The following is a 26480-nucleotide window of genomic DNA, read 5'->3' on the forward strand; positions in this document are numbered from 1 at the left end:
GCTAAATGTGAAACCTGGTTGTCTCAAAGTTCACACCTGGGAACCATGTTGAGAGGTTGTTCTCATTTCTGTCTTAGTAAGAGGTTACCATTGCAGGGGTGGGAACCTTTTTTATGCCCCAGGGCCGTTTGGATATTTACAATGTCATTGATGAGCCATACAAAATTATCAACTTAAAAATAATCAGCCTGCTCTATTTGGTCAAACATTTAATTAACTCACCCCTAATATCTTGGCAGGGCCAGACCAAATGATTTTGCAGGCCTTCTATGGTCTGTGGGCTGGGTGTTCCCCACCCCTGCTTAGAGTCATACTTCTAGTCTTGTGTCCAGAAAGCACACAGGATAGAGGGGCCTTCCTTAACCCCCTTCCCTCCGTATATGAAGCCGACTTTGGAAAACTACAGGAGCTTCGGAAAGAAGTGGAAACTAGGTGCCAGAATTACATCTACAGCACTTAGTAAACTTCAGTAAGTGATTTCTTACCATGAATGTGGCACCATGTGAATGAATCTACATTTCTAACAAACCGTGGCCTCACTCATGAGAAGAGTATAGTCTTTCAGTCTGAAAGAATATTATTCACTAATTTTGGAGGGGTCAAATGAAGAACTTATCACAGGCTCTTAGGGTCAGGAGTAAGGAAATAATATTTGTACAATTTTAAAGCATTGTTTTTTCCTTTGTTTTAATTTTAACAAAATTACTTTGTTTTAATGACCACCGACATTATAAAACAGGTAAAATTATCAAGACATAGAATATTATCAATCCATTGTAACCAATAAAAATTAAGCAGTAAACTATATTAAAGTATTTGATCAATTTAAGATGTAATCAGACACAAAATAATTTAAAACACACAGGAAAGAAGGGAGGAAAGGAAGACATTTTAATTAAATATCTCAGTTTTATGAAAAGTAAATATTTTCCCTTTTCTCTCTGAACATGATCGTTTAGTAACTTGAAACTTTTTAACAACTAAATTATCCAAACTACTTTCTTCTGAAGTCTCTATATTACTACATGTTTGAATGTCCAAATTGTTTAGCATATTTCATGATTGCTTTTGTTGAAAAATCATTAAAATAGCCTTTGAAGACTAAGTACGTACAGTTATTTGGAATTTTTATGCAAAAATAAAAAAACACAGAAAAAGTACACAAGTGTCCTAAACTGCAATATTATGCACAGATGGCCACAATCCCCCCAGCAGGAGAAATCTGGGGAGATGATTTTCCATAGAACGAGTCCATTTCCACTCAATGAAAATAAAATCTGAAAGCCAACTGCCACCCTGGATCCACCAACAGGAATATAAATTTAAGTGTTAATGAGCCAGACACAGTGCATTTCCTGGAGATTAAGGGAAGTCTGGAGAAAGTAGAGGATCCTGGGGATCTTAGCTACATATGGTCAATCATCCTGAGAAAATATCATACCACACATTTTCCTTTTTTTAATTATTCTACAAAGAAAGAGACCTTCATGAACAAACTACTCCCAACGTCATTTCCTAAATCAGTGGATCCAGGACTAGCAGTGCCAGCATCAGCTGGAAGGTTATTAGAAATGCAAATTCTTGAGCTGTTCCCCAGACCCACTAAGTCAGGTATTCTGGGAGTGGGGCACAGCAATATCTGTTTTAACAAACCTCCAGGTGATTTTAACGCATCCCACAAATTGAGTGCCACCCTCCTAGGAAAATTGCCAATTTATAAACATATTAAATTATCCTGACATAGAGATTTAGAAACCCATGGATGTCAGAACTACTGTCAGGAAGCAGCCAGTTTAGACTGAATTCCAAACCAGTCAGACCACTGACTGACTAAGTCACAGGAAACAATGTTAAGGACACAAGGAGATCCAGGCAGAGGGAAAGAGGACCAGAGAAAGGGAACTGAGAAAGGGCAAGGAGGCTGGGGAGACTGGAAACCGGTGCCATTGGTCAATTTCCATCTCCCCAAAAGGGCGAGGACCAAATCATGGATGGTCATCCCAGAACCAAAATGATCAAACCGTAGGTGCTCAATAAAGATTTTCAAACTTAATATAAATAGAGGAGACAATTCTGTTTCATGTTCACAGTGTGCAATATTTAAGCATATGCATAAATCATGCTCTGTACATAGTTTGGTTATAAAGTCTATTAGCTCTTTAAAAACTGCTTTTCTGTTATGGTGTCCATTAGCAAATGCATGTTAGTTTCTATGTAATATGCTTGAAATTCACGAGCCTTGTATGACATATGTAAAAATCAGATTCTGCATATACTCAGACTTAACCATACACACACTCTTCTTCAACTAAATAGTAACATTAAATTGTACTTAGGCTACAATCCAGAGGAAGTGGGGAAAGGAGCAGGAATTATTGCAGGATTGAAGACCTCCCAGCCCAAAGGAGGCAAAGATGGTGGAGGCATGTGTCTCTGTTAAAGGACAGCGCCTCAGTGATCAGCAGGGGGACTGCTAAAGGGAGAACACAGGACAGATGCTCTTGACCCCTGCAGGGCCTAAGTGCTGCGTCCCTCCAGCCAGCTGCTCAGACATCTATGACTCCCCTAAGCTCACCCTGAGGCAGAGGTAGGGCCCACATCCAATCCAACCTCACCTTCTTTCCTAGTTTACCCGTGGTCGTTCCTGCAGGGCCACAGAGAAAGTCCTGAAATCTATCACTCCACGGGGGTGATTGGGGCAGGATGGGTGGTTTAGACACGTCCCAAACCCACTGAAATATTAGGAGAGCGAAATGAGAGAAAAGTGAGTCCTATGACTCCTACAGGCCATGTAGAATCCTGTCCTCTTTAATCCTCCCCCCAAAGCCTTTTATCACCACTTTTATGGAGATGTAGGCCTAAGCCAAAAGCTTTCGTTATGAACATTCTTAAGAAACATCCCTGATGGCCACCTCTGGCCTGTTCATTAACTACCAGGCCAGTGCCTGATTAGTGTGTCAGAAATGTTTATTATCTTCTTGTTCGGAAGAGACAGGGGAGATTAAGAAGGTTCCCGCCTTGGCGTGAGGCTCCCCATCTGCAATGGGCTTAAAATAGTATGGAAATGGCGGGATAAGTTCCTGGCACTGTTCAACCGACAATTAATGAGAAGACCCCCAGATAGATTAAGAGATATTTGTTTTCTTTTAAATGGAGTCATCTGAGAAGTTATATGACTAAATAACTTGTTATCTCTAATAAACGGTTATCAGGGCTTGCTAATAATTGTTTTCTAATGGTACTGAAAGTTGACGTTCGTCCCATGGAACCATGACAACAATCGCTTGTTTTGTAAAGAAGGGATTTAAGGATAGATATTTCAGTTCTAACACAAACTTAAATTCTAAAGCTGCTACAATTAGAGAAGTGAGCAGCATTTTTCAAATGAAAAGAAAAATTAATCCGTAGACAGACAAAAATTATAGGATGGTCTACAGGGGAAAATAGAGTTATATGAGTATCCACTTGTTAAGGCGTTTTCCCCTTTTTAAATGATTTCTTGCAAACCACATCTTACATATTCCTCTACTACCACGAGAGAAAAATGAGGTGTTAAGATAAAAATTTACTGTGAACAAAGGAGTGCTTGCCAGAAGAGCTAAAACTGTGCTTTTCAGATTTCAGACAACTGTGACAGTGTTAATCAAACCGATAGTCCAGACTCACCAGTTTGCTTCTCACACTTCGTTGTGTAGAACATGTGCTGAAGCACAGCTTGCTGGGCCCAGCCCCCGGATCCCGATTCATAACACCTGGGTGGGGTTCCAGCATTTGTATTTTTAATAATCTCAGGGGTGATGTGGGCACTCCGATGTATGGGCCCCCTTTTGAGCATCACAGGGCCTAGCCCCTGATAACTAGGCATTTTGAGAAGACAAGCTGTGGTCCAAGTTATACCGCCAGGAGCATCTGTATCCCTCTCCATAATATAATCATGACATTGAAAAAGTGACGGTGCAGATGAGCTCCAGGGACACCACATTTTCTTCACTCACTCTTTCACCAGAAGCTGGTGAGATGCACACACGGGGTTGTCTTGAGCGGCAATGAGGGGACACACATTTCCAGAGGTCCGGTCTGTATCAGCCAACACTCATTCTAAGGAACCCAGGAAAGCACGCTGACAACTGACAGATGCCTTCAATATAACACAGAAGTCAGACAGGAACAGCCTCCCCGAACAGACAGTCATGTGCCCCTGACTCCCATCCAGGGTCCCGCCAACCCCTCCTCAACCTCTTCAGACGAAGAGAAGTAAATGGGAGTGTGTAACGATTTACTGAGCTACGTCTACAAAATCTGGGACCCCTGGTAGTATTTTGTACAAAAAGGAAACATACAGAATGTGCAAATTAAAGTAGTGTGGTTTGTTAAATTCTTCAAATTGAAGTTATCACCTAGCAGTTTATGGTAGCCCTGGAACCAAAGAGAATACACATGTCCCTGGAATATTAATACCTGATAAACTGATGAAATTATTCATATGCGATGGCACCACTGGAGATTTCTTAGTGAAAACTTGGTGATTCAGCTTCAATTTTAAAAGGTATTAGATGGAAGCTATGTGAGGGGTAGAGTGGGAAATCCAAGGGAAATTTCTGTGCCTTCTGCTCAGTTTTGCTGTGAATCTAGACCTGCTCTAAACATAAAGCCTATTAATAAAATATTTTAAAACTGTTAGTTTAAACACAAAAATGATTAACACTGTGACTTCCTTTCCTAAGCAAGCCACTACCTTACATTACTTAAATTAGTAATCTGAAACCCACATCTTCCTAATAATGCGTGCAACGTTATAAAGATTCCTGGTGGTGTGGTGGGGAGACCAGCTATAGGGCTTGTCCCTTTGTCATCCGCTTTCTTACTCTCATATGGTCTACCTAAATTTTGAAGCTAAAGACTTGTTTCAGGAATCCCAGGTTGCAGCAGAATGCTAGCCTGGACTGTCAGTAAGTATTGAAAGTAAAGGACCAATTTAAAAAATATCTGCTTGTACCTAGTACCCCCACCATGAAAGAAGTTCCCAGAATGTTCTGCTTTCTAAGAACATTCACAGTGAATATCCCTGTGTGTGTGTGTGTGTGTGTGTGCTCACTATCCATACACACATCAGCAAAGGGACTCAATGCTTATCCATTCATTTAGCAACCATACATTCTCAAGTGGTATGGCACTGGATAGGTTTCTACACCCCAATTTCTTCTACATAACGTGGATAATAACTGTACCTGCTTGTATTATTGATGCATAATACTCGTGGGCCTGGGCGATGGTCCCATTTGAAGGCTTGCCTGGGGGACGGGAAGATCTGCTTCCAGACTCGGTCACATGGTGGTTGGCTGGCCTCTGTCCCTCTGCACAGGGCTCTTTCTCAACAGCTACCTCTCCCCAGAGCCAGTGATGCAGAGGAGAATAAGGGGAGAGCACCCCGGATAAAAGGGACAATCTTTTTTCATAACCTCCCACTAGAAGTGACACCTCCTCAGTTCTGTGATGCCCTATTTGTTAAAAATGAGTCACTCCCCGGTCCAAGTGGCTCAGTTGATGAGCATCGACCTATAAACCAGGAGATCATGGTTCAATTCCTGTTCAGGGCCCATGCCTGGGGAGCAGGGCGGGGGGGGGGGGGGGGGCGTGAAGAAAACAACCAATCAATGATTCTCTCTCATCATTGATATATATATCTTCCTTCCTCTCTGAAATCAATACAAATATATATATATAATTTTTTTTTTAAAGAGTCACTAAATCCTGTTCACACTCAAGGTCATGAATACCAGTCTCGGAAACTACCTTAGAAGCTGCCTATCACAGCCCTCTCTCTGACCCCTAATGATTCATGTCCTTTCCACATGGAAAATACACCTCACCCCTTTCCAAGGTCCCCCAAAGTTTCACCTAATGACAGTATCCACTCAAGCCCAGAATCTTATCTAAATCAGGGCCAGGTGCAGATGTAGTCCTGAGCACAGCTCTTCAAATGTAGATGCTAGATGTGCAAAACTAAAGAGAAAAGTTCCTCTCCACACACATCCAACATGCAGTGGTGAGACAAACATAGTATAACCACTGTGCACACTCCTGTTCAAAGGTGGCTAACTTGGAGGCACAGGGGTCACTGGTCCGTAGGAATTCTAATATAACCAGAGAAAAAAATTGAGAGTTTTGTGATTGGGTCTCAAGGCCTGAGAATAATGCTCCATGGCTCTCAGCTATGTCCCCAGGCTTTTCGCTCTACTCTGAGTCATCTTTTCTTTATTATTGGAAGGTAGCACGTGAGTGCAGCTGAACACCTCACCCATCCCGATTCCTGCCAGTAGAATTCTGAGGATTCAAAGGCTTGTCTTTGTTCTGCCTGGTCTCTGTTCCGCTCAGTTCAAGCTTCCATGTTTCTGCATATGTAACTGTTATAAGACCTTAGTGAGCCTCCTGGGACTCTGAGTTCACTCCCTGAGACAAAAGCCACACCTACAAATCTCTTCCAAGTTAGTCCTTTTCTAACATTGGGCTCTGACAGAGATGGCTAAGAGACAACTACCTTAAATTTCCCAGAGGTTCTATTTCATGGAGAGGATGTGTTAGGTACACCCTTGATTTCTTTCAAGAGCCTTCCGTGTAGTTGAATAGTACACCGAGGCAAGGCTACAACCTTTTATCGTTCTGAGGTATTAACAAAAGGTTTATGGTCACACCCTCAGCTTCATCTTTAGACTATGTTTTCCTGACCTGTGTTTGATCTTTGCTTAGAAGCCATTTCTTAACTGGAGCATCATGTGCTCTTTAAAGAGATTGGAAATTTTCAAAACCATCAAGTCCTGACTCCTTTTTGCTTATTTCCAATTTATTTCTCTCGTCTCACAGTTTATTATTATCAAGAAGAAATGAGGCAGCATCTTCAACATTTTGCTTGTATAGTATATATTCTCTATCCCCTGTCATATTCTACTAGAAAACAGTCAGTATTCATTAGAAGGAAGTCCCTAAATACAGCCCCTAGTTAAGAGAAGCGATCTCACCAAGGACATAAATGTAGAGGAAGGGATTATTGCAGACATTCTTTTTTAAAAACATATAAATATATTTTATTGATTTCAGAGAGAAAGGGAGAGGGAAAGAGAGATAGAAACATCAATGATGAAAGAGACTCATTGATTGGCTGTCTCCTGCATGCCCCCACGGGGGATCGAGCCCACAACCCCGGGCATGTGCCCTTGACCGGAATCAAACCCAGGACCCTTCAGTCCGCAATCCGACACTCTATCCATTGAGCCAAACCAGTTAGGGCATATTGCAGACAATCTTAAAGGTTACACTATCTCAGAGCCTCTATAAAGGTTAATTGAGTTAAAACAAAGAATGTTTAAGCCCAGCTGGCATGGCTCAATGGTTGAGCATTGACCTGTGAACCAGGAGGTCATGGTTTGATTCCTGGTCAGGGCACATGCCTGGGTTGCAGGCTCCATCCCCAGTAGAGGGAGTGTAGGAGGCAGCCGATCAATGATTCTCTATCATTATTGATGTTTCTATGCCTCTCTTCCTCTCCCTTCCTCCCTGAAATCAATAAAAATATATATTTGTAAAAGAATGCTTAAGACAGTACATAGTAAGTGCTCTATAAGTGGACTGTTATTCATACTATCACTATTATTTAATGACCATCTTAAGTAGGGTTCAGCAAACTCTGTAAAGGGCCAGTAAGTAAACATTTGGGGCTTTGTAAGCCACATATAGTCTGTTGCATATTCTTCTTTGTGTGCATGTGTGTGTTTTTAAATAATGCTTTAAAATTATAAAATCCATTATTAGCTTGAGAGCTGCACAAAAGGAGGTCAGGAGGCTACATTTAGCCCATGGGCCACAGTTTGCTAATTCCTGATATCAAGGCACAATTTTGAGGCAACAAAGAGACTGTGATTCTGCTATATAGCATGCCATTACCTGTGCACTGATCTGACAGGTATGATGCCATTTAGCAAAGGGACATTACTTCACATGCCAGAGAAAGGCAGCCCAGCCGGTTCCTGTAAGGAATGTCACAGTCTTCCCTTGCCAATGCAGCTTTAATGGGAACAAGTAAAGAAACAGAACCGTATAAACTATATTGGAATTTGGGAAGTTGAATATAATTACCTAAGTTGAAATCTAGCCAGCACAGGGGTGGGGGTGGGGGGAATGTCAGGCAACCTATTAGACTCAAGACAAAATTTGATGATTTCATGTTCAGTTATAAAAACAGGAGTTCCAACAAAAATGCTTGCAGCCCACATCATTAGACCTGTATGTGACTTCGGTGCCAAACCCACGGGAAGAGTGAGAGGTGTCGCAGGTAGGACTGCGTGAGTCGTGGGGGATTGAGCTCCGCTTTCCTTGATGGTCTCTCCTGTAAGGCCTAAATGTGATTTTTCCCAACTGGCTCTTCCAATTTTAGGGGATTATAAAATAAACTGTCAGCACTGAAACTAAGCAGGTGTTAAAAGCAGGGCCTAGAAGAGCAGGATACTCCCCCTGCTGGATTTAGGAACATGTTCCAAAGCAAGAAAACCTGCAGTTTCTACCTATCATTCAAAACCACTATGAGGACCTCTGTGTCTTTTAAACGATCATCACCCCCCTAATATCTTACGGGGCTTTTAACTTTGCAAAGAACAACATTAACAAGGTATTGGGCAAGAATATAGTTTGTAAATTGTAACTTGCTCTAACAGAGATGAAAAATAGGTTTTATTTTTTGTACCAAGTCTGATGGATTGGCAGTCACTGTGTTATCAAAATTTCTGAGTCCATACTCATACTTAACCAAAAAAAAAAAAAAGCTATAAAGTACCATGATCAATTAGTAACATCTTCCAGGGGCAGGAGAAGATGGAATAGTGTACACATGCCAGGTGTCTGCTATCCAACTAGTATACAAAATGCAAAAGTGCACTGTTATTATTTCCTCCAGCATATTCATAGTTAAATTCATGAAAAAAATATTGTTTCAATCACGAATTCTACTAAAAAGCCAGCTTTCACAGTTTGAGTATATTGATTTAAATTTGACACACAATACCGATCATTTAAACTCAGAGACCACATCCTGGTGGTTATCAAGCAATCTGAAATTAATTTTAACATCATAATTAACAACACAAATCATGAGGTACTTTTCGTATATGGCACCTTTATTGGACATGGGATAATCATCTCGTGAAATCTTTAAAAGTACAACTAGGGCCCAGCCAGTGTTGCTCAGTGGTTGACCTATGAACCAGGAAGTCAAGGTTCAATTCCCAGTCAGGGCACATATGCCTGGGTTGCAGGCTGAGTCCCCAATGTGAAGCATGCAGAAGGCAGTCAATCAGAGATTCTCTCTCATCATTTCTATCTCTCTCCCTCTCTCCCTTCCTCTCTGAAATCAATAAAAACATGCATTTAAACACACACACACACACACACACACACACACACACACACAACTGGGTCTCTTCTAGAGTAGTTTTATCCCAGAATTTTTATTCCAGTTTATAATTACTCACTATGTGTTAAGAGTTGTAAAGGGAGTCAGGGGTGGGGAGGAAGATATAACAGCAATACCTTGCACATCAGGTTCTCTGAGTCGCATATCTTACAAGTGTTGTTTGGGGACATTATTTACCCAAAGGCCTCTTTGTTCCATGATGCTAAAAATCTTATGAGTATAAGAGAGCTTAAGCTATGCCATGCCATACCATGTAGCCCGTCTTGCAGAAGGAAGACTGATACTGAAACTATGACACGAGTTACCTGTGTCTCCTGACATCAAGAATATTCACAGGGATATGAGTCCTGGACTCAATGGTGAATAATTGCCTTTTTACTTCCACTAGACAGATGAAACAGCCATCCGCATGAATGCACATCCACTGTGCCTCTTCTGACTCCTCTCTATGTTTACCCCACACCAGGAAAATGCCTGCCAATTCAAATAGTTGCAGAATTTACTAGATTATATAATTATCAGGCACTGTTTACCTGGCATACAAAGCAATGCAGAAGGGATTAGATCTGTCATAGTAGCTAAAAAAATAAAAATGCTAACTATTCATCCACTGTACTTTTTGAAGAGATATGAGAATATTCTACAAGATAACTTCATTGGTGGCTGCAAAGGACAATAGTTCTCAAGTTCAAACTCCCATTAGAATCTCTTTTGGGAAATACTGAGGAACAGGTCCTTTCTCATCTGATCTTCTGATTGAAATCCTAGGTGTTTCTAATGTGTAGCTGGGTCGAGAAGACCAGTCCGGTCCTATGGGAAAATTCTCCTTCAGGCAGACCTCAGTTCTTACCCTGCATGGCTACTTTAAACAGCAGGATGTTAGAAATATTAAACTACCTGAGACTGGTTTGTCGACTGTAAAATGGGAACCATACCCATTTTGCTGGGTCACAATGAGGCTCTCAGCAACAATGCATGTCAAGTGGGTGACACGTTCCTTGAGCCATCAGCAGTTTGGACTAAATGGCGCTACATAAAATGTGCTCTAGGATCAACATGCCTCTGCTCCTTAGCTAATGCCCAAGTTTTGGGGGACCCCAAGGAGGTGGCAGGAATAGGGAGAAAAGAGGGCTATTAGTAGAAGCTAAACTTTAATTCAATGCATCAACATGAGGTCATCATTATCATGTAAATCCCCCACTTTCCTCTAAAAAAAGCCCACAGGCTGTTTCCTCTCCCTTGGGTAGATTGCTCCCAGCAAAGAGAGTGAGACAGCAGGAGCCCAGACACATCTGGGTTCCAAGCCTGACTGGCATGTGGACTAGAGCACGCTGCTGCTTTTCTCTCATCTCCCTTCCTTCATTCTATAAACTGGAACCTTCATACCTAACCCATGTGGATGTTGTGAAGATTAAATTAAATAACAGCTCAGCATACTCCCTGCACATAGGAAACATTCACTGTATGCTGCTTCTCTTACTCTTTCCGTGACCACCTACAGGCTGTTCCCGACGTCTACACTCCAGATTGATTTTATCTTGGTGTTTCTTGATGCTCACTATACTTGGGGTTTTTGATTATTAAAAATATTAATAGAGAAGGGAAGGCACTGCAGAGTGAGTGATTTTTTTTCTACAAGCTCCACACACTCCTATAAATGACTCCGAAAATCAGAGAAAATGGCTCTCAGGTATTTGGGTACCTCGGCTGACATCATTGTGGATGACTCAGACTCAAGCTGTCCACTGCCTTGGCCTCCCTGCTATTCCTCTGCAAGCAATTCCCCCTGATCCCACATGATCCTCCAGCATTAACAGCTTTTGCTGGGGAACCTACTGTTCAGACAATTTTGCATGCAGAAATGGCGCATTATTATCTCAGCCTACAGTTTTCCAGGCCTCTCACACATACCCAGCTTGCCTTAAAATTGTTGAGTTTTGAATACATGAGATATAAGCCCTCAGTGAATTCATCTTCACTAGGCTATTTTAATGTTTTACAGTTGGAATAATTTTAGGTTCTGAGCTCTCTCACCAGAGGATTTAAATAGATGCCCTTTAGGAAATACTCTGAGTGAACAAGAACCACTGCTATGCTTACATTTCCTAAATAACCAAGGCTTCCATTCCCAAATTGTGCTTTGATTTGACTGTAAGTCCATTCTGTGAAGTTACTGAAACAGTATTAGATTTTTACATGACACTAGGCTTCTGGTTCTGCATGTGATTTATTAGCACCACATCATGCCAATGAAGCCCTGGTCCTACTTAGAAGTGGTGTCCTGGAAGTGATTGGCAAGTGGTGGCACACAGCCCTGTAGGATCAGGTCCTCAGGTTGAGGAGAGGCAACAGCATAAACAGAATACAAAGAAGTTCCTATATATATAAAAGCCAAGTGACTGGAACAAGGGAAAGACGGGTCACTATGACATACACTACAGAGGCCAACCAGCCTGATTGGGGCCCCAATCGGCCCCACAACGTCCCACGGCCCTTCCCCTCCGCCAGCCCAGCCCCTGATCGGCCCCCTCACCCCAATCAGGGGCAGGGCCGGCCAACCAACCTCCCATGTCTCCTCCCCCTTGCCAGCCCAATCAGCCGCCATCTGGGTGGGCCGGCCAGACCCCACCCATGCACGAATTCATGCGCTAGGCCTCTAGTATTTAATTAAACTCTTAATTGTAGAATATGACCTTCACTGCAGTTTCACCAAATGTCCTTGAGTAATGGTAATTTGTGGCAGCTGACATAAGAAAGCTTTTTAAAGGTGTGAATTTTGAATGCTAGAAGAACATGCCTCCCTCCCCCCATTTCTCTATTTTCCCATAACTATGGACTGATAAAAAGTGACCAATCAAACCCTGGCTTCTAATTCTTTACCATTTTTATAAATAGAGAATTGACCTGTTGAGACCTAACTAGCAGTATCTCAGTAACTCTGTGCTCAGGTGGCAAGGTAAGTTTGCCTGCTAGAAAGGAATGCTATGCTTTGTGCAGCTATGATGAAATGCTTGCCTTCCAACTCTTACAATTAGAGTAACAGAAGCATGGAATTTTGTCAGGGGAAGTGTTATGCACTGAATGTTTGTGTCTCTCCCTCTGCCCAAAAGTCTACACGTGAGCCTTTAGACCAGCGGTTCTCAACCTGTGGGTTTTGACCCCTTTGGGGACCGAACGACCCTTTCACAGGGGTCGCCTCAGACCATCGGAAAACACGTATATAATTACATATTGTTTTTGTGATTAATCACTTTGCTTTAATGATGTTCAATGTGTAACAATGAAATTGGGGGTCACCACAACATGAGGAACTGTATCACAGGGTCGCGGCATTAGGAAGGTTGAGAACCACTTCTTTAGACTTTGGAAGGTGATCAGGTCATGAGGGCAAAGCCCAATGAATGAAATCAGAGCCCTTATAAAAAATGTCCAGAGAGCTCTCACCTGCCTTCTCATGTGTGCTGACGACACAATGAGAAGATGGCTGTCTGCGAACCAGGTCCCTCACCAGATACCAAATCGGCTGGGCCCTGATCCTGGACTTCACGGCCTCTAAAACCAGGAGAAGTAAATGTTTGGTGTTTAAGTCCCGCAGGCTGTGATATTTGTGTATGTGTGTTATATCAGCCTGGAAACACTAAGAGACGAAGTGAAGGAGGTACCATTTAGCTCAACTCCATCATTTTTCAGATGGGAAAATTGAAGTTAAGTGATATGACTAAAGACATAATTGCTTGTGGCACCAAAAGTAGAAAATTAAAAGCCAATTTTTTACTCAAGAATTTCCTCATTGAAGGTTTTAAAGTCCCTTTGCTTTTCGTTTGTTTTGAATTGGCTCCTTACCATTATAGAGGTCTTGCATTTAAAAACTTACAAATTTTTGTTGCTCTTAAATTTTACTTAAACACTCAAGGTAAGGCTGTACACATCTCCATCTTTCATGATGCATACATATAAAATTATCAGCCATGGTCAGTCTATACTCTGATAAACACATTGCTTTGAAATCTAGATTTCCACCTGGCCAGTAAAAGAAGCATCCGATTTGGAGTCAGAAGACTTGGGCTGGAATCAAAGTTCCAGCCAAGAGTCTATGAGCTTCCACCCAACTTTCAATTTCCTCAGAGGAAACCTTCCCGCTCTGCCTCACAGGCTCAGTCAAAATTTGAAATGGTATAATATATGTGAAAACGCAAATGCTTTTGCAAGCTCCATATAAAATGCTGTACATGTATAATTGTTATTTAATTGTGACCATCATGGACAAATATTACTTTGTTACTATCATTACTTCTGGTCTTTCAATAAGTATAATGCCAGGTGATGAGGGGACAGGATGGATGGGTTATGGAATAAAGCCCCTGAGAATCTAAGGGTAGGAGAAACAAGAAAATTAAAAAAATACAAACACAAAGAATACATGCTGACATGAACTGGTGTATGAGAACATGGTGCTGGTGGTAGGGAGCTGGTTTGAATTAAGATACTCATCTTGGATTCTAAGTCCTAACCATAGAGATACTTTTCTACAAATGCCATCTCTGAGTAAAATTTGTCATGCACGTTAAGTTTCCTCTCATTCTTTTGTCCTTTCTTTCCAGGCACAGAAATTACAAGGAAGGGCTAGAAATACAAAGCTCCCCCTTCATGATATTTGGTCAATCAACTATGGAAGATGCTATGAAAGATCAAAGTATTCCACAGGTCTCTAAATCTCTTGGGAGAAACCCACACCCCACATTTTCACTCCGAATACCCACCGCAGGCATTTGGGCTCTTGGGTCCGGTCTTCTGCCACCTGTCTCAGCATCCCCCATGAATCCATGACTATTCTCCTTCCTCATGCTTTTAAATTCCTTAGTTGGAAAGCAAAGTTCATATATGAAATCAGGCTCTGGTACAAGCCTAACCCAGAGAAATGGGCGGAGGTAAGTCGATTCCACTCACATGGGCTCGCCTAAGTGCTGTTTCCAGACCTACAGCTAATGCTTCATAAAAGAGAGATTTCAGTGACTCAATTTGCTGATCGCTCGCCTAGAGGCCATGACCTCAGTGTGTTTCTGGTTCCAAGTTCTGCAGATGTTCTTGATCCTGTTTGGAATGCACATGCTAGAAACCCTGGAAAGCAGCAGCCTTTTCATAAAAGCAGCTCTGACTTGGTGGTCAGATGGGAGCCATCTGTTAGAAGGCACCACCCTTCCCAAAGCCACCCTTCTGACTTGCCACAAGGGCCTGCAGGTCAGAGATCTTGGGGAGACCCTTGAACGGCGGGGTTCTCTTTGACAAGCCAAGGCAAGCTTCCGGGAATGCGGTCCCACGGAGAGCACCTGCGATGCTGGGATGCTTGCCAGGGCAAACTTGTTTCTTTCTCAAGAAGGGAGCCTTCTTACCCTGATGGCTTAAAGATCCCAATGGGTATTTCAGATTGCTGAGTGCTAACACTGGGGACATTTTTTCAAGAATGGCCTTTTTGTCTAAGCGGGAGACCTCTGCCAAAGCTACATACCTAAATCTCTCTTCAATTGCTGCCCCACCCTCCTAATTCTAGGCTCCTTTCTCCAGATGACTCATGTGTTGTGTTGTGTCACGGAAAATACACTGGGCTGGAAGTCAAGAGTCTGGCTTTTGTGTTACTTGTATGAGCTTGGGCAAGTCACAGAATCCCTACTGGACTCGGGTTTCCCATCCGTAAAATGAAAGAGTCAGGCTCAGTGAACTTTACTACTCCCTGGAGGTATAAGACACTGAATGTTAGAGGCCTTGGGAAGTACGTTCCCTTTTTGACAGTGTCAGCGAGGTCCTGGACTCTGGCAGGCTCAGGACCTCTCTAGCAAAACAGTCAGGAGAGGGAGAAGGCTGATTTCCAGAGCCAGTGACTTCATCTAGACCTGCCTGTTGGAAATCGGGAGAATCTGAGTTCCAGCATTAGGGGCAGCCGCCTGCCATCTTCCATCCTTCTCCCAGGGGCGGGAAAGTGATCTCCTTCACCCCCTTCAGGGGGTAACTGTACCCTTTTCTCAGCACTGGGTGTCAACGTTATTTGTCTGTCCCACTCACTGACTCAATAACAGTTTATTTAAATTGTTGAACACTTTTCTGTTGAAATCCTTACATAATGCTTGACTGAGATGAGGATTGTATTAGAACAATAATTTAGACAAAAGTTTAGGTATTAGTTTTCATAAATATGACCTCCCAAATAATACCTTCCATTTAAGTTCATAGTTAGAAAAGATCTTTTCTGACTTGTTTCTTTTTTGTCCCCAAATCAAACATTAACTCTAGGCTATCTATAAACTCTTGAGAACTTTCCAGCAATTTCATGTCATTTTTTCAGCAGTTTTTCTCTATTATGTTTAGGCATGCTTTTACCATTCATAAGATATCTGACACTATGTCATAAAAAAATGTTACGGTTTTCATTTTGTACATGTTCCATGTCTTCAAGAACCCACTAAAGAAATCATAAAACAATCTAAACAAATGTGAGACACAAACATACCTATCAAGATACAATGATCGCATGAAATTCTTGAGCAAAGTTAACTGTGCGTTATTACGTATGACATGTAAAGTTGAAGGAATCTGGGTACATTGCAAAGTGGTGTTTGGATTTGGTAATTATACAGAGAATACCCTCAGGTCTAGGATTACGCTGACCGAATGCAACAAATCTAGACCTGGGAGTCCTATTTGGCGAAGCTTGCTCTCCACCCACTCCGTTGCGGTTGTGTGCATTTCCTGGGTTAAGGAAGCAGAGAAGCAGACTGGAGATATCCAGGGGTTTCCTCTTCCACCACATCCCGTGGAACGGACACCTCTCCTTAGCAGATGTTAAATTTTGGCCACAGAGCTTACTCACTGTAGTTTACCATTAATTGTTCTCAGTTCTAGTTCTGAGGGAAGCCAGTGTAGGGCCTCACAGTCTGACTAAAATACTTAACAGAATTAGGCTATTTGTTGCTTAAGCCTTTATTTGGATGTGATCCTTTTCCATAAAATTAATCCCCCAAGGGTTTACTAATGCTTTAGTAAAAATCTCTCTAGACGTCAAGGCATATAATATTATATGCAAATGATTATGTACGGGTATGTGTGCAGTAAGAAAACTTTCTGCTTACATGCTGTTATCCCTTTACTTTCCTGGCAAATTTTCTACATAAGGCTCAGAGCTAATCCCTAATGCTTTACTTTAAGAGTCTGCCTTAACAATCGTGTTAAATCTCAGAGCTGCTTGAGCTTCCTCTGAGAAACCTGGCAAATTGTGGGACAGAATTTTAAAAAAACCAGGCCAGTGGACAGTGATCGGTGTTCTGAACTGCGCCCTTTGGTAGTTTATCTACACACAGTATCCATCATGGAATGAGAGGATTATACTTAATTTGAGTTTAAATTTCCCATATAATTGATGCACAGGTCGAAAGTTTCTCCTGAAGAATGTGGAGTTCAGAGCGAGAGATGTTTATATTATCCCTTTTATTTTCTACATGTTCGGAGAAAGAGAATGATGTATTTAAAGAAAATTGGCAATGCTTGTGTTGAATACCTGTATTTGCCAGGCTGGGTTTTAAGAACAAGCAGAGCCCAGTTGGTGTGGCTCAGTGGCTGCGCGTCGACCCATGAACCATGAAGTCCCCAGTTCAATTCCTGGTTGGGGTACATGCCTGGGTTGCAGACTGGATCCCCGGTGGGGGGCCTGCAGGAGGCAGGCAATCGTTGTGCTTCTCTCATTGATGTTTCTGTCCCTCTATCCCTCTCCCTTTCTCTGTCTCCAAATCAATAAAAACATGTTTAAAAAAAAAGAGCAAGCAGAACTGTTTGGTGGCCTTCTACCTTATGTTCATATGGGCCATTAAGTTAGAACATTTCCTTTGAATTTAAACTCTATCTTACGCGTTGCTGCTCAACCTTATTTCCTATACCACCAGGCTCAGTGGCTAGTTACATAGTCTTAGCCACTTAGAAATCTAAAACTCATTCTCTGAAATGTTCTCATTAAATAGAATCACCAGACCTATAGTCACATGATTTTTTAAACTAAATCACCCGTCAAAAACACAGACAAAAAGGATTTTCTCATATCCAGATGATACTAGATTTTTTGAGTATCTTGCAAAGTCACTCAAACAGCAAACAGCAATTAAGTTGTTCCTAGCTGACTCTTTGCCAGGCCCCATGCAAGATATTCAGCCTGTAACAGGGAGTACGGCAGGAAGCTTACACGCTGACAAGAGGCAGAGATGGGTCCTAAGTGTTCACGATGCAGGGTGTGGAGGTTTACATGAGGCCAGAGAAAGGGCCCCGCAGTCAGCTTTGCAGGGTGCTGACACAGAGACCTCTTGAACGAAGCGATGAAAACACTGAGTTATAAAGGAGGAGAATGATGAAGGAGGAAAGGGAAAGAATATTCTGAGCATCATTGCAAAGTAGAGGAGGTAGAAAAAGAGAATGAATGAGAAAACTGCATGGATGAACTGGCTAAGTGGACAGATTTGGCGGCACAATGAGTGACCACGTGAATGATGCTCTAATGACAACATAAAAGGAGCTGGAGTGTAGCTCTGTGGGGCAGAGCCGACATGAAGGGCCTGAAGCTGGCGTAGTCATCAGTGCTGCTCACCGATACGCAGACCCCTCTCGCCCCGTGGACACAGCAGGGCTGTCTTCCTGGCTCTCAGTAGTTGGAGGCGGCCACATGGCTAGTTAAGCCATGAGTTGTGAGCACAGGTGCCCCTTCCAGGCCAGGGCACTTAACTGCTTGAGGTGGGAACTTTTCCCCTCTGGTGAACAACCAGCAACTCTCCAGGTGGAGATGCCCAGGCCGCTTGAGTCCCTGAGTGGACAATGAGCACATCCCCAAGGCTAACCTGAGTTGTTCTTGGTAGATAAAGCATCTGTGTTGTGCTCAACTTCTGAGTCTGCAGGTTGGTGATACCAGGGAGTAACCAACAACCAAAATAAAGCCTTCCTAAGGTATGCAAGATGAGAGTGGCAAACGTTGTGCCGTGCAAGGCCCCCAGCCATGCTGAAGAGCTTGCATCTTAGGCTGAGAGCGCTGGAACCCTTTAAAGGGATTTAAGGAAGGTTTTAATAAAATTTGCATGTTCATATCAATCACTCTGACTGCAAAGTATTGGAGTGGGCAACATGAAAATCTCTAATTTCTGAAGACCATCTCTTCCAGACCTATCTTCTTTTCTTTCATTTATTTTTTATTGATTTTAGAGAGAGAGGTGGGGGAAGAGGAAAAGGGAGGGAGGAAGAGAGAGAGAGAGAGAGAGAGAGAGAGAGAGAGAGAGAGAGAGAGAGAGAGAGGCATCAATTTGCTGATCAAGGATCGAATCTGCAACCTTGGTGTATTGAGATGAGGCTCTAACCAACTGAGCTACCCAGCCAGGGTTGAGACTTATTTTCTAAGAATTGACAAAGCAGTAACTTATCTCAGAAAACTTGAAAAGCTCTATGGAGACATCCAAAAATATGTTAAAAATCTCATGTCTGACATAACCTAACTAACTTACAATGAACTGAAATTACATATCCATTTTTCCATATCTTCATAATCTTTCTGATAACAGCAAAACATACTTCTCTGAATTTTCAGCTAAAGAATGAGGCAAATTTCTTTGAAATCTGATTGCTTTAGAGTCTATGTAAAATGGTTTGAGGCCAAATTATTATGGAAAGAGCAAGTAAATTGAGCCAGCATACTTCATAATTTTCCTTCATTAGCAAGTTCTGCAGGCTTCACTGAATTTAATGAAAGGACTCCCATGTAAATCAAGTCTATTCTCCCATGGGGGAAATTTTTAAAAATTCTCTCGAACCTAAGTATGACGGAGTGTGTCAACATTCAAACATCAGAACATTTAGCTTAATTAAACTCCTCTCTGGTTTCCCCTTCACTTCTGTGAATGTGTTTAAATCTTTAGGACCAAAATTCTCTCCATTGCTCGAGCTCCCTAGGCTGCGGTTACATGGGCTAATGGCATAAACCATAGACTCTGGGGCTCATGTAATTCACCTGCCTCACTTGACGAATAAGGTGACTGAGGTGGCAAATCATGCTGAACATCTTCAGGAAACCTGGAAGAGGAAATGTCTTTGTCTTTCTACCTTCGCTCTGACATCCATACAGTGTACACCATCAGTTTTTGTTTTGTACTACAAACCACGTTAATGGATTTGATAATATGACACCTGGAAAGGTAGAATTCTAAATTAATAAATGAAAACATAAAGCTTCAAAATTACAAATTATTCAACACATATAAACAAGTACTAAAGGCATGTGTTTCTGACCCAATTTGTGGCTATTTATCAGAGAGAAGCACCAAGTGCAGCATTTTTCCAACTGGGTTCCATGAACACCAATGTCCCATGAGGTGGTGCTGTGTTTTCCACGGAACAGTGGTTCTAGGCTCAGATGAGTTTCAGGAACAGGGCTTACGCTCTGCTCAAGATATTATCTTTAGTGTTTATTCTGATCTCCTCTTTCAAGGACATGCTTGGCACTATTAACCTTAAGCTCACAGCTCCAAAGTTAGCATTGAAGTCTTATGAAATATTTGAAAATGAGGCATTTCTGTTTTTGTTTTTCTGTCATTTAAAGAAATAGTCACTTTTAGAATTATACCCAAATGTAAAAGAGCATATGACAATGCTGTTACAGCAAATCTAGACAAATGCCCTAATGACTCAACGTAAACCAAAGCAAATTAAATAGCCTTCAATTTCTGCTCAAGATAAAGTATTAGGCTCTGAATCTCCATTCACTTGGTGCTCGGGTCCTAAGTGAGGTAGTTATAATGTTGTCATCATGTATAAGCATACAGCTAAGAAAACAGTTGACATAATCTCAGAATTTGCTTCTGGTCATGAGAACATGTAGAATGCGAGAGCCAGGGGGAGCCTGATGTCAGTCAAAATCATCCACGCCCCTTGCTTTACAGATGAAAAAACTGAGGCCAAGCCCTAGCCGGGTTGGCTCAGTGGATAGAATGTCCGCCTGCGGACTGAAGGGTCAAGGGTTCGATTCTGGTCAGGGGCACATGCCTGGGTTACAGGCTTGATCCTCAATAAGGGGTGTTCAGGAGGCAGCCAATCCATGGTTCTCTCTCATCATTGATGTTTCTATCTTTCTCTCCCTCTCCCTTCCTTTCTGAAGTCAATAAAGATATTTTTTTTTTAAAAAAAGAAACTGAGGCCAAGAGAGGTTCTGAGATAGATCTAAGGATATTTTTATATAAAGCAGTCATTTGATTTTATATTTGCATTTGTTCATTTTTTGAAACTCACATATTGCTGTACCAAACATCTTGTGAGTTCCAGGGCATGTATCAAACGCTGGAAACACAGATGAACACAAAAAGTTCCCGCCTTAGACACCCATGATCAGTGTGCTGGAGCCAGCTGTTCCCAGCCCAGAAGGGCCAATGCTAAATTCTCAGGGATTCGGTGAGCCAATTATGAAACAAGGCCATTATTAAGTTATATAAACTTGCACTTAAATAAGTTATGTTGATATTAAAGGTAACACGCACTCAAACACAGTACTTCCTAGCTGTCTTACTACATTTCTACGCTGGAGGTTATTTACCCCTAGTGTATTTGTAGAAGAGAAACGCATTAAAAGAGTGCTCTGGCACCGCACTTGCCAAGTCCACACTCAGCGATATCACAGTGTTAGCGTGAAGTCAGGGGAGCATTTACACTATGGAAATTGGCAAATGCTACAAATTAGCAATTGTTTTTCCTAAGAGGTGGCCGTTCCATATTTACCACCTCACCACTACGTTCAACTAATACATGGAGTGCGCTTTACTACTTTACTGTGGCATGTAGTTCACAGGACTAGGAGTTCACGTATTCATCATCCCACACACTCTTCCAAGTCTGTGAGACAGATTTTATGACCTGTAGAAGACACAGACTTGTGCAAAACTTACTATAATACAAAAAAAAAATCACTATGGTCACAAGGCGAACGAAGCAGAAAGCAATGAATTCTGTGTGGCAGCTAAGAGAATGCAAAAGAGGCTGTGTGATCTGGATTTAGGAAATTCACCTAAAGATGAGGCGATAGCTGAAGATCCAAGGAAACTAAAGACCATTTGGTTTCCAGTATATTCTGCCTTTGTGCTCTTTATCCCATATATTCCATATTCCTATCATTTATTGTGTGACTGTGTACCAGACATGAAACTTTTTCACAAAAAAAGGATTTGGTATTATTTAAAGGTTAAGAGCTATTTGGTTTGTAATTTTAATAGCCATCTTTGTGCAGTGGATTATTGCTTCCTTAACTCCAAGGGAGACAGGGTAAGCACGGAGGTTAATGACAGCAATGGCTGAAGCTGTCAAGCTGGGATTGCACTAAGCTACGTGTCCTTGGCCAAGGCACTTTTTCTCTGTGTGCTTCTTTTTTTTTTAACCTGTAAAATGAAAACAAAATCTGCTTTCCTGAAGATTAAATATGATTATGTAAAGCACGTGGCTCATCATGGGTACCAATAAATGCTACCCCACCCTTCAGTTTCTTCCTACAGCAACGGTTGACCTTTCCTGGCAACTTCTCTAGTGAGCTGTGCGGGCCTTTGGGGTGTTCTCTCGGTCTCAGCCTTTCAGTCTTCCAGTTATGCTTGTTTTCGCCTGGCTATCTTCTCCCCTTCGGTTACCAGTCAAGCGCCACGTCCCCACACACTATGAACTCAGGTGCTCTTGCTCTTTGCCTCATAATGGAGTAATTTTCCATCAAAAAAAAGATAAAAAATATGAACACAAAAATGGCAATAAATACATATCTATCAACAACTGAATCTAAAAATCAAAATAAACAAGCAAGAATTATAATGAACAAAATAAACTGGTGAATAAAATAGAATCAGAGGCATGGAAACATGGGACAGATTGATGAATCTCAGAGGGAAGTGGGTGGGGGTTGGGAGGAGATTAACCAAAGATCTTATATGCATATATGCTTTACATATATATGGACACAATCAATAGGGTGGTGAAGGCCTGGGGCAGGAACTGGGGAACTGGGTGGAGGAGGGCAAATGTGTGTGTGTGTGTGGGGGGGGGGGGGGGGGGGAGAGAGAGAGAGAGAGAGAGAGAGACATCTGTAATACTCTCAACAGTAAAGAATTTTAAAAATAATAAAAAATGAAAATAAATAAAGTACACAGATTAAAAAAACAAAAGAATACAGACCAAACTTCATTATCACCACCTGCATTCATCTATATGCTCCATGAGGTCAAGAACTATGCCTATCTTACCTGCCACTGCATATGAAGGGACCGGCACAGTGCTCAGTGCTTAGCACATAGTAGGTGCTTTAAAATATATATATATACTGCATGAATAAATGCTCTTATTAGAAATTTTTAGACAGTTCGTTACATTTGGTACAACTCTTCAATTTTGGGGCACCCAAGTTTCTATTTTTTGTTCTCCTTTAGTCAACGCTTTTATAAGTTCTTTGTCTCGATATTTCTTCTTCTAACAAATGTTACTGATTTCCCACATTTTCCAAAAAAAAATATAAATGCTATGTAATCCACCAGATGGGCCACTCTATAGCCCCTCTGAGATAAATGAACATCAAAATTCCCTATTTGTGATAAGAAGGATGCCGTAAAATCCTAGGACTTCAGGTGAGTAAATATGGCCTCCAACTGGCACATAGCCTATGGGTTTGGGATAACTGAGTATCATAGGAACCTTCTGTGTGGCACATGTGCAGTTTACCTCTGTGCACCTTGCCGCTCCCTGCTTGGCATGGGGCAGGTCCCCTGCCCTGCTTCCCATCATGTGCGTCTTTTGTGAGGCTCACACTAAGGTGTTTAGTGGCCCTGAGCCATCTGTGAGAGTCCCCTCACCACTTACAGCAAAAGCTTCCAACTTACAGTCTGCGGAAGCAGCCACAGATCTACAGCAAAGCCCCTGCAGACAGCACCCTCTCCCTTCACCCCTCTCATTCCTGTCCTCCTCCACATTCCCTGTTTAGCATTTCTGATCCTTCAGGGTTTTTCCTGCTCCCTCCAAATCCTTCCCATATTGTAAAATCATTTCATTTGTATATAAAACCCTTTTATTCCTAGTTGAAATAAAACATTGCCTCAGCAGTTGAACTAAAACTGCCTTTCTTTAAAACATTAGTGAATTCGATGATCCCTATGAACCCTTCCTTTAGTATATTGTGATTACATTAACACTCATTAAAAGAAATATTTCTTTTGAGGTGTCCAAATATTGACATTTTGCAGCTTAATTGTTTTAAAATGCTATTGGAATTCTTCTCTCGGTCTTTAATGTTTGACTCTTTCAGGCCATGAAGTGGGGATACATTTTGAATGGAAAAACCTAAGTGTATTTAAATTAAATAAAACCTGACCCTAAAAGAACCTCATTTCTAAATAAGGAGAATCTGCTTTTTACATACATTTTCTTTCATATGGTAAAGCTGGATTGCACAGAAGGCCCATTCTCCCTTCTAATCCTGTTATGAAAAAGGAGGGTAGTTTAAAATACTCCGAATGCTGATGCTTAAGTACATCTGTCCACCACACCAGGATACATCAAAGAAAGGTCATAATGTTATATGACGTTTAGAACAGAGATTCCCATCAGATTTGCTACAAGAGCAGAAACAGGGTCAGACTTTTATCATCAAGCATCCATACTACGATCCAAATAGTAAGTCTTCGGGTGTTCTCAATGTGCTGACTCGTACTGCAGTAAAACAACGGCTGTGCTGCTGGGGAAGAGATGCAGACATGTGTACGCAGAGAGCGTGCACAGATGTGCACCATCTTTGGAACTGGCGGGGCAGATCTCTTTGGCTACACTCACAGAAACAAATGCAGCTTCGGTATTTGTAGGTGTCATGGTATCTTCTCTCTTAAGAATCTGCAACCTCCCTCACACACTTTTAGAAAATGCCTGGGTGAAACACATTTATATGTACTTGCCTCAGGCTTCTGTACATTCAGTAATTGGAGCAGGTCACAAGGGCAGGACAAAAGTGGATTGGCGAGACCCAAGGATGAGTCTAGAAGCGAACGTCAGGATGAGCTCACAGAGTATGTGATGATAAGCAATTGAGAAAACAGATGAGCAGGTAGTGAAGATCAAAGGTAGAGAGTAGGTCAAAAGTCGGAGTTAATGCCAAGTGGCTAGAATGTGGAGACACAAGGAATCTGGGTTTTAGTCCAACTCTGCCATTCGCTAGTTATCTGGCTCTGCTAAGTCATTTAAGTCTTCTGCACTTTGAGCCACTCCCTTAGGAAACAGAGATAACAATATATACTGAGGAGTGATGTTTTAATTTTAATAAAAATTAAAATACTAATTACAGTTAACACTTATGGAATCCTTTGTGTTTTATATGAATGAATTTATTTAATCATCTCGGTAACACTATAAGGTAAATACTGTTATCATCCTCTAGGTCACATCCCTGATGTACAGTAGAGCTGGGACCCACTGGCTCCAGAGTACACTTAAACATGAGACCATGTATATTCTAACACAACTCACTAACGTTCTTTTCATATATACTTACAATAATAATAATAATAATAATAATAATAATAACCATTATAAAGTAATTACTACATGCTAAGGATAATAATCAATGTTTTAATTTTGTCCCAATGCTTTGAGATAGTTTTAATGTCTCCATTCAACATGAGAGGATACTGAAACGCAGAGTAGTTAAGTAACTTTCCAAAGGTCATCCAGTTATTAGATTTTGGAACCAAAATTTGAACCCAGGTTTTCTTTTAATTCTAAACTGTCTAGTCCTTATTTCGACTATCCATATAAGCCTCCCTGAACATCCTCATCCTCCTACTCACATAATTCCGTATGAAACCTATTCTTATGCCCTGACCTTAGCATCAGACGTCATCTCTTCTATTTAAAGCCAACACTCCGTCCTCTCCCTCTGATCTTTAAGTATCACTTTCCCTCTGCATCATCAATTTTTTCTTCTCTCCTGACTTCATCCTCACAGTGCATAAAAGTACAGCCTTCACTCCACAATCCTCTCCAGCTGTGAGTCAACTCGCCTTTGTTCCTTCTCATCTACACCTCTTTGCACAGTAGCCTCCATTTCCTGTCAACCTCCTTACCTTCAATTCACTCCTAGGTCACTGCATCTGGTTTCCACCTGCCCTGCTCTACTCAAACTTGCCCTCTCCCAGCTCCCCACTGGCTTCCTACCTACCAAATCCAACAGGCATTCCGCATTCCCAAAGCTTCATCCCATGGCCCTCTCTAGTATGTTCCTCGCTGCCCTGTAACAGTGTCCCAAAGGTTCTCCCTCCAACCTCCCCTCCCTCAAATTCTTCCTCCACACAATTGCCACAGTTCTTTTTACACAGGTTATTTCTCACCTCCCTGCCTCTCCTTAGCTATTCTCTCCTGAATGCCCTTCCCACCTTTGCACCATCCCATCTACCACAGACCACGTGATGTTAAATTCTAGCTGAGCTATTCTTTTCTTCCTGGCAACCTCAGAATTAGCCCATCCTAAGATTAGATGCACCTTCTCAGCGTTCCCATAGCAGTAGCTTTGTACATTTTCTTAAAATTACCTCTTCCTACATTCCACTCCACACCAGCTTTAAGCTCCTTGGGGACAGGGACTCCTTTTCACCCTGGACCCATTCCAGTCTCATCTTCTCAGTGGGACAAGATAGTGTGATTGGGCCATAATTCCCGTTTTGGCAGTTGAATTCCTTGATCTTTGGAAAGGGACTATTTCTCCTATGTATCTCATGATATGTGTCCAATACCTTTTCATCTTTAGACTCATTATTACATACTCACATTCAATTCTACCCCTTTCATCACATTATTTTTCTTTTAGTAAATGCCAGTTTTCCTTTAGCTGTCTTTCTATTCTAAAGGCCGGCTTGGTGGCTGCCTGACATACTGTAGGCTTCAATGGCTAGCCACTGTCTTCGCTCCATTGATGCACATCCTCTCTCTCCTGGCAATAGCATCTTGA

The 26480-nt window shown here is 41.8% G+C and overlaps 1 protein-coding gene across 3 annotated transcripts in view; it reads right to left on the reverse strand.

The window, feature by feature from the left end:
* Positions 1-26480, reverse strand: part of ADAMTSL1 (ADAMTS like 1) — a 903601-nt gene that overhangs the window by 800715 nt on the left and 76406 nt on the right. The gene's annotated exons all lie outside the window — the stretch shown is intronic.

This window comes from Myotis daubentonii, chromosome 11, assembly GCF_963259705.1.
Source record: "Myotis daubentonii chromosome 11, mMyoDau2.1, whole genome shotgun sequence".
In the NCBI taxonomy this organism is placed as follows: domain Eukaryota; kingdom Metazoa; phylum Chordata; class Mammalia; order Chiroptera; family Vespertilionidae; genus Myotis; species Myotis daubentonii.